Below are 11,081 nucleotides of genomic sequence, written 5' to 3'. Positions count from 1 at the left end.
TCCTTTCGCCTCAGGGCACCTTGGAGTCAGTTCTGCTCTGGGACTGGGTTGTTTCAGAACAGTCAGTAATGCATTTCTACCGCTTCACTCCTGCCTAAGCCACCATCGGTTCCTCCCCTAAGTGTCTGAGCCTCTTGGTTACATTGTCATTATGTCTAATCTTAAAATTTGTCATCCCCCACAGTATCAATAAGGACTTGAGAAGGACATACTCAAACACTTTCAAAAACACTGATTTTTTAATGTAATAAGCCTCCCTCCCTTCCCCCCCCCCAAAGAGAACAGTCCCTCCCCACCCAATCCCTCTCCGCTTCTGGGATGGAGAACAATCTACCTTGAGAGTACTGATTGGATTTCATCATCAGGCCCTCAGAGATCTCAAGATTTATCGAGATCATTAAAAGTCATTTCATATCCCTTTAATTTTGATGAAACTCCTCATCTCCACACAAAATGACTTCCCACGGTTGGGGAAATCCATTAGCTTGCAGCAGCACCTACCAGGAGGCCCATAGCAGGTGATGTGGTACCCTGCCCACATGGTCTGGGCAGGTGTTCACCTTTAAAGGCTAAAGGTTCCTGCCTGCCCATACCCTTGGCGCTCTATCTAGGTGTTTTTGTGGGGTTTTGTTTTGAGGGAATCAAAAAATCTAGAAGTACAGAGTTAATGATCCTGAGAGCTCTCATCCAATGACCCACAGGGATTTGCTAAGTAAGTGCACCAGCTCCCTTGCCCCTGGGGGAGGTGCCCTATCCTACATGGTCTCCCAAAGTTGCTCAGCAGTTATTTTTGAAATTGATCTTTACCAAGAGCCTCCCCTTTCCTACCTCCCCACTCTATGGGTGTTTATTTGGGTCACCTCCAAATAGATTATTTGCATGTAAATCCTTGTCTCAGATTGTGTTTCCACAGAAGTAGACAAAACCCATTTTTATTAAAGTTTCTCCCAGAAAGACTTAGAGGACTGCAGCACCCCGCCCCCTACTGCTGGCTGAAGTCCAGGAGGGAAGTCCCAGGCAGAGCCCCCGGCAGCTGAGGGAATCCTGCCTGTGCAAACCACCCACCTTCTCCCCAAAATGAGCCAGAAGCCCAGTTCCTGTGTCAGAGCCACAGGTTCTGCTCTCAAGACCTGGGGGTGCCCACAGAAAGCTGCTGGGAATGGAAGGGATGCAGATGCCAAGAGCCTTTCACCGCCTATAGGCACATTTCACACTGACAGGCTACTGGGGGTGTAGCACTATTTTTATTTAAAATGCCAGTTGCCATGGTAACATTCACATGACCCAATACTTATTCTAAGTCACACAGAAAATACCCTTGGGAAGGAAGAGAGAAGCCCCATGTGAATGCAGTCCAGCCCAATGCCTAGAACAACAAGTCAACCCAACATACCTGTCTCCAGTTGTCCCCACAAAAAAATCTGCCTGCCTGTTTCTGCAGTGTCACTTTGCAATCCATAAAAAGGTTCAGAGACAAATGGGGAGTGTTGGGTTCTGTCCAGGTGGCCTGGAGAGCTGCAGCATCTCCTTGGACGTCATGAATTTCCTCCAGAGTAACCTCAGCCACATGTCAAGACTTGGTCAGCCCTGGACATAAGGTAGTGAAGCTGCCATTGAAAGCCTGCAGACCACCTTGCTCAACTTCCCACAGCCCATAGGGAGTTAGCATCCCCAAGGCCCTGCAGTGGAGAAACCAGGGTGCCCGGAAGTCTGGGTAGGACCAAGTCACCTGGAGGGCACCTCCACCCCAAGGAGGAAAGGGGAAAAAATTCTGAAAGAAATTGTCTTGGAAGGACCCTAGGGAAAGTTTGTTCTATAGCAGCCTCACTTCTGCAAGTCCCCCTTGCCATATCCCTGGCCCATGCGGATTTCAGATTTCTTTGTACCTTGAGTGGTGTCCTTACTTCTCCATTAGCAAAAGCCCTTACTTCTCCATTGTGCAATGCTAACACAGCTGAAGCGTTCAAACACTGAGGACCTGGTGGGCTTTGGACAGAGGCTACAGTGGTTTATCACAGTTTGGGCCTCCCCACCCTACCCTGCTATGCTAGTTAAGTTACTTCCTAGTTCTAACCTTGAGATTTTATCCATGGAGTGGGCATAACAAAACCCAACTCACAGGTTTTTCAGGAGACTTCAGTAATAATTTAAGGCACCTGATGCACAGAGTACCTAATGAATAATTGTTAATGATGGTGGGATGTGGTGGGCTCTGACCGTTTTGTTTTCCCACTTTTTTGTGACTATAACAAAATGTCTGAGGCAGGCTAACTTTCTAAAAAGGTTTATTTAGCTATTTTGGAGGCTGAAAGCCCAAAATTAGGTAGTTTCATGGGTTCAGACTCTAGAGAGGCCTTAAGGCAAATGGATGATGACACACTGCTGGAACATGTGGGTAAGAAATCAATTCTCCAAAACATGAAGGCAGAGAGGAGCTGGAGTCCCACAATCCACTCAAGGGCATCTGCCTTCAGTGACCCAAGAACATCCCACTAGGTGTCAATACTTTTTTTTTTTTTTTTTTTTGGTACCAGGGATTAAACCCAGGAGCACTCGACCCCTGAGCCACATCCCCAGCCCATTTTTGTATTTAGAGACAGGGTCTCACTGAGTTGCTTAGAGCCTCTCTAAGTTGCTGAGGCTGGCTTTGAACTCACAATCCTCCTGCCTCAGCCTCCTGAGCTGCTGGGATCACAGGCGTGCACCACTGTGCCTGGCCCAGTCCTCAGCTCTTAATGTTTCCATCATCTCTGACATCGCCACACTGACGATACAGCCTCCAACACAGGAACCACACCCACACCATTGCAACCATCCTTGAAGAGCACCAAGTGAACAAAACAGTCTTTCAAAGGGGAATGAGGGGAAGGGAGAGGGTGCAGGAAATAGGAAAGACAGTGGAATGAATCTGACATAACTTTCCTATGTATGTATTTCAGTAGACCACAGTGAATCTCACCATCATGTACATCCACAGAAATTAGTTTTTAAAAATAGTAACTACAGGTAAATGACAGAAAGATCCATAGAGGGAAGGGAACGAGGGCGGGAGGGAGGGGGGGAGATGGGGGGGATGGAAGGGGAAGGAAAAGTCCTGGGGACTGGATTAGAATAAGATACACTTCATGCTTTCATAATTATGTCACAATAGATTCTACTGTCATGTATAACTAAAAAGAACCAGAAAAATAAAAAACAATTGACAATCATTTTTAAATGTTTATTTTAAAATAAAAATAATGTTTAAAAACAAGTCTGACTCAGTCTGTTTTGGAGAGACCCCAACCTAAGATACCACATCACATGATATGGGGAAAATGAGGGAGATGCATATCAAGCTCTCAGCACAGTGACCACTTTGTTAAACATCTAGTACCAATTATTAAATGTAGTCCTTGGGGATGGAGTGGAGTTTAGCTATGTATTTACTTTGTACATTTGTGAGCCCATTAGTTATTCTATATATCCCTTGATCTGGGAGGTGTCTAGCTCAGGATTAAATCTGGCTATCAATGCTATAAAGCTATAAATGCTCCTCCAAATTATTATTTTTTTTAAATTTTTGATACAGAGGATTGAACCCAGGAGCACTTTACCACTGAGCTATACCCCTAGTCATTTTTATTTATTTTGAGACAGGGTCTAAGTTGTCTAGAGCCTAAATTGCAGAGGCTGGCCACTTTATCCACTTTATCCTCCTGAGACACTGGGATTATAGGCACCCAGCTCCTCCATCAAGTTCTTGATACTCACACAGATCATTGAGAAGAAATCTATTTTGTAGATCAGTGTTTATAATAAAATTCCCACATAATTCAGAACAGAGGTTGTATGAAGCAGGTAAGATTTTAGGCAAAATTACAATCAGCACCCTCCTCCTCTTATCTTTCAGGCAGGCTCACTGTTCTCCCTAAATCTGCCTTAGCCCAGTTATCAAAAATAAAACTATGCATGAACCTATTCATACTAAGGTGTGACTGACCACCTTCCATTGCAGCAGGGATCCCTCACTGAGGAGAATGAGCATGTGCCTTGGCTGTCTCAGAGGAGGTCTGGAAGTAGATCGCACTTTGACAAGGCTTAAAATTTCTTTTGAATACCCTGCTTCAGCTGGGCGTTTCATGTAGCTTTTGGAATTCTACTCTTTAGAGGACCCTTATTTTAGAAAATAGAATTGGGGTCAACAAACCTACAAACATGTTCACTAGGAGTCACATTTTTCAACCTCTAATAGGAAACTCCTTGATTTTGTTTTATCTGTTGACTTTTGTGTCCTCAAATTCTACAGGGCTGCTTTGTTGTGTTTTAAGAAAATAAATCGGACACATGCAACAGAATATTTGAATTAGAAATTTAAAGAGAGGTCTGCCTTCTCCACCCACAGCTCCCTTTCCTATTTAGAATAGAGATACTAAAACTTTAGTAGAGAGGAAGAGTTGTAGAGAAGGGAGGTTTTTTAAAAAATGCAATTCCCCAGTCCACACCAGGAGGCCAATTCTGTGGGTCTAGGATAGGCTTTGAGATTCTTTTACAAACTGAGATGCTGGCCATTCCAACAAAGGTCATCTTTAGATTCTCATTTTGTCCCTTTAAATTAGCATTTCTTAAAGAGAGGTGTCCCTAGAACACCCCTCTGCCCACCTATGCCCTGGTTCCCCTAACCTCCCAGAGGTATTTGAACAGATCAGAGGACACCGCTTCTTGCCTGTCAAAGGTGAACAATTTAAAAATCCAGTGCTTCACAAAGAAATGTGTACCTCAAGGATTAAAAGCCCACAAATGAACCAGTTGGCTCAGTTCTAGTCTATTGCATGAATATGATTTTTTAAATCCGTGATTATTTATAGACATTCCAGGAGTAGGAGCCTGCCATAATGTACATCCTCTGAAAAGAGCATGTACTACATCAAATAGGAACAGAAGGCACAGGCTGCCCCTTGGAGGTGTTTGACATGGACCTGGCAGGTATATGCTCTGCAGACAGGAGCTCTTGGAATTTTTCTGACATCAGAAGAACAACCCTGCACTCCATCCAGTATTTCTTCTTAGGAATACCAAACATGCGCACCCCCACTCTTCTTATTTAGCACACAATAATTTCCATTTGGATCAAGATTAAAAAAAAAAATAGAAACTATTGGCATCAAGATAGCTAATGATAAAATAAAATTTTCAAAAGGATTATTACTAGAGAATCCATGATCGATCACCTTTCAACATGACCCAGGGCTGCCACACCACCCAGCTCATTCCTTGGCTCCACTGGGTCTAAACAGAAGCTTCCTCCTTCACAGTGGGTTAAGGAGAGACTCTGGAGAATGGGAGCCTCCAGGTCTGCACACATATTTAGTGCTGCAGACTATACCAAGAGGAAGGCAAGGACCAGGAGCCAGGAAGTCCTGTGATTACAGTTAGAGAAAAAGCTCCAATATGTTCCAATCTTCCTCAATCAATGCTGTCACAGACACCCAGGGAGCCATAGACCCCCAAGCTGATACAGAAGATAACTCTAGGTAAGCCTTCTTGGTCCCAAAGAAGGGGTAGGTCCACCCATTTCTGGAAAGGAATCATTCTCATAATTAGAAGAAATCAACCACATTACAATACATCATGTGATTCATCTACCACATTTTCCACCAGCTCCCATCGGACAGGGATCCAGACTACCATATCATTGTTTAGCACCAGCTTCCTTCCTCCCTCCCTTGACTTCCCAAATCCCATCATTTTTCCCCTCCCTCCCTCCTTCCTCTTGGTTCTGTTGCTAGAAGAATCTCTCCAAAACACTTTCCCTTTGGAAAGTCTCCTCAGTACAAAGCTTGGGCAACTCATGGCTTTATTTGGGTTCTCTCAGCAGAAAGATCCTGGATTTGGGCGCAAGAAATTGAACTTGAGAAGTGATCCAGTAAACACTGGGTCACTTCCCAACAAAGGGAAATGGCAAAGTGAGACATGGAAGGATCCTTTATCAGGCTAGTTTACCCCTGGGGCCACTGGAACTTAATGTCACCCACAAGGATGTTATAGGAGCTAGTGTCAAAGAAACACCTCAAAAAACTAAGTATCCATTAGTTTGGGGGTACTCTCAGGGACTGTTAATTCCTTGAGCTTTGGGCAATCGGGGGGGGGGGACTTCTGCTGCCAGGACAACCTTCAGGTGGCAAGATGCATGTGTAGGCAACTAGAAGTCTGATGGCAGGGTGGCAAGGACAAGTTGATGTGGGCAGTGCACCAGCAACAAGAGCTACACTTAAGGCTAATAATATTCTATGGCTCTTTACCGTCTTATCAAAAACAACTTCCTGTCAGTAGTGAGACTGGGGGAAGAGAGGGAGGCCAGAAGGAAGCATAGACAGAAGTGAAAGAAGGAAATCTACTCTCATCACCATATTTCTAATGTAGCAATCCTTAACATGAAGGAAGAAGACTGATCCCTGGGGTAAGTCAATATGTACAGGAGCACTGTAATATGATTTCAAGTGGACTGGAGTGTAAGGCTTTTTTAGAATGCAAGTGTAAAAAGAAAGGTTCAGGGAATTCTCACTGAGGAAAATAGAGAAGTGGCCCCTGACATTGGTGAGCCTTAAAGAATAGACAGGACAGGTGGCAGGTCCTGAGAAGTTTGATGGTTTCCATAAGCAGCATGGACTTCAGAAGTTTGGGAAGTGCTATCAATGTGGGGAAGATCAAAAAGCTAAATACCACGTGAACAGGGGCCCGGTGTAGTGGATGAGAGTCACCTTGTGATTTAAAAAGAAGAGGCCACTCAGGAGGCTGTGGCAAGAGGATCTCAAGTTCAAAGACAGCCTCCGCAACTTAGCAAGGCCCCAAGCAATTTAGCAAGACCCTGTCTCCAAATATAAAAAGGGCTGGGGATATTTCTCAGTGGTTAAGCACCCTAGGTCCAATCTCTGGAACCAGAATAAATAAAAAGGTGAGATACTTTAAAATAGAGTGTTGGGCAACTCAGCCTCCTTTAAGAAAACAAGTCAGTGTAGCAGGCCACTCAGGTCTCCACAGAACCCATCGTGAGGGATGTCTCTGGCTGCCTCACCCTCATGTGCTACAACACTTGCCCAAGGTCCACATTTTCCCCTGAGCATTCCCAGTCAACAACTGAGTCCAGTAAAGATAGTGGCAACAGGTCTCCCTGTTGGCCAGGGCAAGAGTGCGTGTCTCAGAACTACTCTTTCCCAAGTGTCTGATCTGTATTACTGACTGAGGCTCTCCTTACCGACTCCTGCTTTCTCCACTTTTTCGCCTCACTGGTGCTCCCCAGTAAATCTCTTGATCCTCTAATCCTGTTTTAGCCTCTGCTTCCAGGAGGACCTGAAAGTAACACCATCAGTGGGGCTTTGGAACTGTCCGTTGCCGTGGTGCTGAAATAAAATAGGCCAGAGATGCAGAACAAAATGTTATCTGTCTTCTCCCTCCGTGGTTGGGCAACCATCAAATGGAGCAGCATATTCCTCTTGGTTCTTCCTAGCTAGGGGAAGTAGGTGGTGTGTTCAAAGGACTTATTTAAGTGCCAAGTGGGGGGAATGAAGAGATTGCCACAAAACCAGATAAAGGTGGTTTCCATGGGTGCTGTTCCCAGAAACGTGAATGCTGAAGTCTGAAAAGTCACTGTCAGTCCATCACAGCTTTAGAACAAGGATCAGGGTGACTACTATTTCCCCTCCTTCCCAGCCTCCAGCAAGTGTCTCATATTTTCAAAGCTTGCAGAAATCCAACTGGAAAGATTAACTGGAAATGCAGCTCCACACTTCCAGGCTTCAGTCCACATGGCAAAGGTGAACACGGAAGAATGGCAATGAGACTGAGGACCAGCAGACAGTTCATGGTATGGAGAGCAATGTACCCTGTAGGTCACCAGATGGCACTGTCTCATGTGGAGTTAGGTCTCTTTGATCCACAGAGGTGATGAAGTAGAGAGGGGAGAGCTTGGATTTTGTCAACAAGACTTACCCATCCATGTTAGGGACCAGCTGTAGGACACTTCTGAGCTTCAGCAACTTCCTTTGTAAAGCAGAGGGGGGAACTAGATCAGAGATGTTCAAACAGTGCTCCAAGGAACCCTAGGGAACTTCAGCCCCTTCATAAGTTACTAAGCAGTTCAGGTCAAGTTCAAGTCAAGAGGAGGTCAAGTCAAGCTAGAGTAAATTTGCCTTTATCTGGTTCCCAATTTAGAGTTTTCCTTTGAAACTTAGAAGTTTGAAAATTTGGGGCCTATTTGATATTTACCCTGCTCTTTCATGAGGATATGGGACTTTAAGCTAAATCTGGGTCCTGTCACATATAAATGTCTAATCTCGGGAAGTCACCCAACATGTCTCATTCTTATTTGCAAAATAATGCAACCACCATTAGATGAACACCTGTGAAGGGTTAGGCGATTCTCATACATTCTTATTCCATACACATCCAAGACAGCCTCACATCAGTATCCACATCTGGCAGCTGAGGAAACAGGCTCAGAAAGGTAGATCACACATATATTGAGCCATTTCCTGGCTCAGTAATGTCTATCAGGCTCCAGTGACTATGCTTTTTCAACTGGGCTCGCCGCCCATTATAGAATGGCATAAGGAACAAATGAGATTATGAATGTAATAAGGTGTTTTACAAACAGTTCAAGTCATGGATGTAAACAGAATTATAATTGTTTTATAGTCAGAATTACTTTTATCCAAGTGGACCTAACTCCCTATTGAGGGTTCCATAGCATAATATTGTGGTAAAACGTTTCTGGTTTAAAATTACTTTGACAGAATTTGAATTTATAGTCGTTGCTCATCCCATGTTCTGGACCTAGTTCCCAAATATTCCCAACCTACTAGACCCTGCCCCCCCTCCCCCGCAACCTTTTCATCATGGGCTATTGCCTCTTTGCTTGCTTATGGCTGGTGCAGCCCAAGCCATGGCTCACACTTATTCCACACTTGTAAAGGACTGGCCCTGCTTCTGCTGCCATTGCTATAGACAGAAGAAAAGTCCCCCTGCCAGAAATGCCTGACAGGGAGACTCCGACTGCTATGCCTCCGCATTGGCTACACTGGACACCCAGAGCTCCAGCTTCCCTATGGGCTTCCCTGGAGAATGGGAAAGTTCATGCCCTGTGAGGAAGTCTTTGGCGGATCAGAGACAGGAGGTTGGGAAGTATCACCAGATCAAATCAAAGCCACCTTTTGTCCCACAATAGACTGCTCCAAGATGCAAGCTTTTCCTATACCAACTTTATGTATTCAATTAAAGTTTAGATACTGTATTCACGAGCCTTTTTCCTACAGCTCTATTTAATACCCTTAACATTCACTTGTTTCTTTTTTTAGGATCATCAAACTCATGGCAAGACAGATTTAAGTTGTTATAGTTACTTTTAACTATACTTCTCTTTGAGACTTCTAGCTGTCACAACACGGCCAGTGGGAAGCCCTTTAAATTGACCTCCTTGTCCTTTCAGGGCTATCACAGACATCCTTAAAAGTAGTCTTGCTTTTCAACAATAGGGTAGATGTTCCAGGATCACAGTGATTTTCCCTTAACTGTATTAATATGATTTTAATTATTTTCTGTCTTCTGCTGATTTGGGTATTTATGTTTAGGCCTTTTTCCCTAGGGCCTTATGATGTAATGTTATGGATTTGTTATCTTTCTGTTCTTTCAATGTATGAGCTCAATACTGTGAACTTTCCTATTAGAGCCACCTTCATAGTGTCCCAGAGATTTTGATATGTTGTATTATTCTCATTTACCTCTAAGCATTTGATTTCATCTGTTTTCTGCTATCCATTCATCATTCAGAAGTGAATTACTTAGTCTATAGGTGTTAGAGTAACCTGTATTTCTTAACTTATCATTGATTTCTAATTTTATTCCATTATGATCTGATAAAATTCAGGCTATTATCTCTATTTTTTGAATTTGCTAAGAGTTGCTTCATATCCTAAAATATGGTCTATTTTAAGAAAATGCTCCATGTGCGGCTGAGAAGAAAGTGTATTCAGTTGCTGATGGATGAAATATTCTATATATGTCTGTTAAGTCTAAATTATTAACTGTATTTTTTTTTTAGTTCTATAGCTTTTCGTTTTTGTTTGGATGATCTGTCTAGTATGAAAGAAGCATGTTAAAGTCACCCAGTATTATTGTGTTGTGGTCCATTTGATTCTTAATATTGAGAAGGGTTTGATGTACATAGGTGCTCCACTGTTTGGGACATAGATATTTATGACTGTCACTTGTTGGTGTATGACTCCCTTAAACAGTATGAAATGGCCTTCTTTGTCTCTTCTGCATAACTTGGACTTAAGTCCACTATATCAGGTATGAGACTAGAAATCCCTGCTTATTTACAAGATCCATGTGAATGATAGGTAAAGATATCCACAGACTGAAGGTAAAAGGATAGGAAAACCTATGAAGTGAGTCTCTTGGAAACAGCATATCATTGACACAGAACTATCAAACATAGGTCATCTGAGCCTCTGCTGCCCCTTTTGTTTATTGGGGTTTGATCACATATTGTCCAGGTGGCTGACCTTCAGTCAAGGGCTGGAATTTAGTTTTCAATTCCGTCAAGAATCAAAACTGATACTGCATGGCCCAAACTCTCCATCATAAATCACATTGTTAAACTATCTTGGGACCAAATCTCCCAAGCAAATAAGGAGTCCTGTCAATAAAGATGTTCCTGGGGGCCTAGAGATGTCTCAGTGCAAAGGACAGACCTCTCTTTGGGTTCACTTAATCTTTTATCACCTGAGAATAATAGTTCCTATTTTGTGGGGTGAATGTATGGATTAAATGAGATAATAAAAGTCTACCAGTGCTCACAAATCCAAAATCCCAAATGCTCTGAAAACAAAAGTTTTCTCATAAATCATTCAGTGGAAAATCTTATGAGACATATCTTTTTCTTCATTAGTGGGAATTTCATACATTTTCCTGGAGAAACATTTCTCTGTGATTTCAGGGACTGTGCCACTCCAAACCCGGGAGGGGAGTAATGAGCAATCATCCCCCATATTGCCTACTGGAATTTAATCCCATTGAATGCCCCTCATTGTAAGGCATTGTAA

This window comes from Ictidomys tridecemlineatus, chromosome 2 (genome assembly GCF_052094955.1).
Source record: "Ictidomys tridecemlineatus isolate mIctTri1 chromosome 2, mIctTri1.hap1, whole genome shotgun sequence".
Classification (NCBI taxonomy): domain Eukaryota; kingdom Metazoa; phylum Chordata; class Mammalia; order Rodentia; family Sciuridae; genus Ictidomys; species Ictidomys tridecemlineatus.
Note: the sequence above shows the minus strand (reverse complement) of the source record.